We start from the raw sequence: 5,368 nt of genomic DNA, 5'->3' as shown, positions 1-5,368 counted from the left end.
AAGTCAGGAACTTTTCAGTACCTACTCATATGTATGTATGTATGTATGTATGTATGTATGTATGTATGTATGTATGTATGTATGTATGTATGTATGTATGTATGTATCTATGTATGTATGTATGTACGTACGTACCTATGTAAGTCTTGAGATTATATTGCATAGGTTACCTCCTGGCAAGTCGTGATCCACTCAAGTCAAACCCACACCACTTATTCATTTTACTGCTCGTTTTAATTTCCTGCTTCTCTTTTTCATGCTTAAACTAAGATTCATAAAGTTCAATAGCGACAAGATAAAGATAACGGAGCAGGTTTAGGTGAAACCGGGAGCTCCTTGTCCAGACTCACAGGTTGGCAGCTAGTGTGTGATAGCTGCCTTCCCAAGATCCAGTGACTAATTGGGACCCAGTCAAACACTTATGTTTGAGCAGGCGTTTCTGAACTACCTCTGCTCACTCCAATGGCGGAAGGTCCGATAAAAGGAGGGCTAAACATCGGAAGTTACTTTCAGTACTTGAACGGATAGCCACACTCGGCAGGCCACCTTTCCTGTAGTCGTAGCACTAAATCTGGAAACAGCTGAAATCTTACAGCCAAAGCGAATGTGACCTTAGAACTTGGAACGTGAGAACTCTTTTGGATACTGACCACTCCAACGGACCTCTGTTTTGCTGATGTCAACTTGAGGCGAGCAACGGGCGCAGCATTGCTATATGAAAGCCTCTGAGACTTGGACGGTTTACGAACACCATGACTAACGGTTGAACCGCTTCCACGTTTCTTATTTACTTTTGCAACGGTTTTGTGCTTTTCTGTTGTTGACGGCTTTTTTCTCGTTTCTTCCATACTGGCTCTGTCGTTCTCTGAGCGACAAATTTCGCTTCAGCCCGTACAATTCTTTATTTTCTGTAAAAATTTCTCATTTATTCTTATTTACTTTCTGCCCGTCGTATTAGGATACATAATTTCCGTTACCAAGTTATTTTCCTTGTTTACTATCTTCTGCAACCGTGTATTTCTGTATACGTATATAACCATTCCTACAAGGTAAGTGTCAAATTTATCTACAATGTCAAGGTCAGCCAAAAGAATATCTCTGTCCAGGGAAAGAGAGACAGCTGCAGAAAGGTAAGCACGCCAAGAAACGAACAGAGTGTGCACTACAAAAGCCAGAGTATCTCAAAGTGATTAACAAAGGTATGCGCGGCTGACAAGAAGTAGAAACTCCACTACATAACGAAGAGCAGTTGCAACTGCTCGGAGAAGCAACTTCTATGAAGCAGCTTTCAATTATGATCCTGCAGTTCATTATGCAGATGGTACTAGAGATTCCATTGGTTTAGGGACAACTGAGTGCATACATAGTAAACCAAGGAAGTGGCATGGAAAGACACCTGCAGTGGTGGAAAGGTTAAACTCCCAGCAATCCCCTAACCTCCAGTGTCATTAAAGGGACTTTTGTCATCAATTGACCAAGATTCCAAGCACTTCCAAAACAAAATTAAGCAATACAACGCTGCACTACCAGTGTCCGAAGATTGAAAGTGCTTAGTTACAAAAAATTCATTTCTCGATCTGCCGTTCAAAGGGAAAAGATCCGCTTTTCCAGCGTACCGATGGAAGAATAGTCTTTTTCCATTCATGCGTTGCAATAAAGCAAATAATAAATTTATGGGTTGATAATTGTCAGCAATATATGGAAATATTACCGATTAGCGTCGTAACATTATTTCGTCTCACATGTTCAAGGGCTGAAAGCAGCTCTCACATTTGCATATAATAAGATTCGAGGCTTTTGTTGTCTCTTTGAGCTGCAGGTGCATCTTAATATAACATACTATAATATAGTACATTAATATACACACTACAACGTTCTTCAACTTTTAATATAACATACTAGTATGTTATATTAAGATATGTTAGTAGGTTATATTAATATAAAATGTATGTTATATTCAGACATGCTAGTTTGTTATAGTAAGACATGTGCGCGTCACTTGATTTACTCTCATTACAGAATTATCCTTCTCGGGTAAGTTCGTTATTAGTGGCGTATCCAATGACAAAGTGGAAACAATTTTGCATTTTAACTAACGCAACAGTTCAAAATAGATATAACTAGCAGTATCGCCGGCGTTGCTCGGGTTTGTAAGGGAAATAACTATATAAGCATTTTTAGAGAGTTATAGCCAAAAAATAGCAAAACAATGCATTAAAAATGGAAAAAAAATGATGGTAAGTTTTTTTTTTAAATCGTTGACTCATCGTAGACATTTTTAGAGAGTTACTTCCCTTATATAATAGCGAAAAAATGCATTAAAATGGAAAAAAATGATGGTAAAGTATAATCGTAGATTCATCGTAGACGCGCGCTAATACCCAGAAGGGCTCGATATGAATCACGACTATAAGATACCCGCTTTTGGTTACACTGCACCGCAAAATGTGGGAGTAGTTAGGAATCTAAATCATAGGAGACAGACAGCACACAACTTCACTTTTATATATAAAGATTTGTTCGCTGTCTTACAACGTATCATTAAAGAAAACGTAAGCAAACTTTGCGTTGTCAATTTCAAGGTGGAATAATTAGCCCAACACTATAATGATTTTTTTCGAACAACTTCAACGTAGTCGTGTAGTTTCTTAGTGATTCTTGGCAATCTAAATTTACCATTGCTATAACGTTACGGCATCTTTTGATTTTTATTAACAACTGATATATGAAACAAAGCTAAGTCATCGCTTCTACATTCTGGTAATTGTTCAAGCATAATAATAGATCTGGTGCAATAATAGATCTATGCCGACTCAGCTTCAAACTATATTGCATTTGCGTAGCAAAGAAAAAAAAAAGATTTTTTTTCCCTATTCTTAACGAAAACGCCTTTGTGTGCTGTAGTCTATGAGGAAAAGAAAAGAAACGAAAGCAATAGCAATCTCTTTTCTTTTTAGTATTATATGTAAGTGTACTTGGGGATAAATATTTCCGTCGTATTCCTGGTTTTTAATACGTATATTTTACTAAGGTTTCTGTTAGGTTTTTATCTTCTGTCAAGCTCCATTCAAACATTTCTGTTAACAAACAGTCCGATATTTCTTTCTGATAGGATTTTTTCTAATCCGAGTTCAGTGATAATCTTTATGTTACCTGCCATTTGTTTCATCATACTTAATCTTGTTTAAACTCAGCTGCAGCTATATTTTATCTATATAATCATTATATAATATTAGTTAAATCATAAGAGTTTATATTCAAGTTAATCAACTTCTGAAAATTACTTGAACTGAACGAACAAGAGGGATTTTCGGATCTTTACCTTTTGACCGACAGATTAAAAAAAATAATTTTTTGTAACTAAACACTTTCAAACTTCGGACACTGGTAGAATGCGTCATATAAAACATCTTTTACTCTTAGCATTTTTGAGAAAAACTTATATTTACGAAGTTATTTCATGTTAAAGTTGTCCTATTTCGGTAATTTCAACCAATCAATGACGTGTATTCAGCTGAATAAAATTACTGCCGTTGTTTGTAAACAACAACTATCGGCGGTACATCTTTCGTTTGTCACTGTTATTTATGACATCGTTCGTGCGTTTCTACTGGTTTTAGCTTTAAGGTTTAGGGTTAGGGTATTAGGGTTAGGCCTAAGTTTTTAGGGTTAGGGTTGTCATAAATAACAGTGACAAACGAAATATACACCACCGGAAACTAAGTCGAAAGTCACATCCAAGAAGTTAGGTTCTCTAGTACTATGTTCAAGTTTTAAAGAACTTGTAAAGGTCTTTTTCGGATACGTTCAGTCGATGTCCTCCCGTCTACAAGAAGATAATCATACCTGTATAAATACCCCAGAAAGGCAGAGAAAGTGCTAATTTATTTGTAATAGAAGAAAGAGATTTATCAGTGACTTAGTCAGCGTTCGAGGAACACATAGGGGCCCTAAAGTAGTTGATGCTGGAATTTCGTAACCAGCATGTGTTTTGAAAAGACTGGAGTGTTTTTTAGCTGTTAAGATGATGTCGACGTCCGACCGAGAATGGGGGCACAAATTTTCTTGCGGAAATTAAGCGTTATTTAATAGAATGGAGAATATGGAGACTAAATAATTAAAAGTGTTTAATTGGAAGATGTATTCGATTTTTTAGAAAGGGAGTGGGTGACGCCAAGATTCTTCTAAATGAAAGTATAACGTTATTTTTTTACCATGGGGATAAGCCGTCTTTAGGGCAATTTCTAATTCGACTCAGACCTAATTTTCTTGAGTAAAGAAGCCTAATGAATGTTTTCATAGAGAAATTTCGTCTATGGTGTTTTAGGGTAAAGTGGGGGAATCTAGGGGATTAAGGTTTAGGTCTTTCGTGTAATCCAACTTCTCTGATCAGTTTACAGTGTTAGTCATTTAGTAAGAACGTTCCAGTTAGCAGTACTTTTATATATGAAATATCAGAACAATGATAAAATATGAAGTTGTTACCAGTTTTGTGAGCAATATTGTTTATAGCCTATAGTTATATTTTGTGAATATGTATTCATATGATATTTCAGACGAGATATTTCGATTCAGTTGCATTTTTATCTTATTTTTCCTCTCGCAATAAAGCGCCAGCGACTTGAAGTTGCAAAAGAAAAAAAATGTATTCGTCTTACCTTACTTTCCAAATGACACTCATGTATAATTTCCTTTAAATTCACAGAAAGCATATTTTTATAGTTTTACGTACGTAAAGGAAGAACATAAAATTATAAATGAAATTGTAAAAACTTCTTACAAGTTGTGTGAGGAACAAATGGCGGGTGCAAGGCAGTTACTGATCTAATGACAGCAAGTAGAGCAGATGCGATGACTATTAGAAGTTTGGACATGATGTTCCTTGTTCTCTTCTCGATTCCAGATACAATTCTATATGCAATGATAAGCATTTATATATTCTTCTAAACTGTGAATATTAGTAAAAGGTAATAAGAAATTCTCACACTATTGTTTTCATATCTTGGTCCTGACTTCAAAATATGGGAGTTTCTCACGGCATAACAATGAGGTATACAATTCTTGCAAAACTTAGGTAATGGAAATAATGATGCCTTAAAATAATTCTAAAAGTACGATTAACCAGATTGACAGGAAAAAGTCATTGTAGTACTATTTTTCATGCCATAGTCATTAACTGTCCCGAACTTTAGCCCTAACACTAACCCTACCTGATTAGCACTTATAAAGTTATATATATATATATATAAATGTATGCGTACATTAGGTGTTATTACTTCACCTGTTCTAGGGAAAATGTATGGAATAATTTATTTTTATCTTTTTATCTTGTACTTTGTAATTCTATCTGTTTATATGTTGAGAGCAC

General features: G+C 35.4%; 1 long non-coding RNA gene across 1 annotated transcript in view; it reads right to left on the bottom strand.

Moving 5' to 3' along the window:
• LOC118766223 overlaps positions 1 to 4,904 on the bottom strand; it is a 16,342-nt gene extending 11,438 nt beyond the window's left edge. Inside the window, exon 1 of the long non-coding RNA XR_005002128.1 lies at positions 4,781 to 4,904. This is a non-coding gene — a long non-coding RNA (uncharacterized LOC118766223). The remainder of the gene's footprint in view (positions 1 to 4,780) is intronic.
• Between the last annotated feature and the right edge of the window lie 464 nt (positions 4,905 to 5,368).

This window comes from Octopus sinensis, linkage group LG1 (assembly GCF_006345805.1).
Source record: "Octopus sinensis linkage group LG1, ASM634580v1, whole genome shotgun sequence".
Taxonomy (NCBI): Eukaryota; Metazoa; Mollusca; class Cephalopoda; order Octopoda; family Octopodidae; genus Octopus; species Octopus sinensis.
Note: the sequence above shows the minus strand (reverse complement) of the source record. Positions and strands in the feature narration are given on the sequence as shown.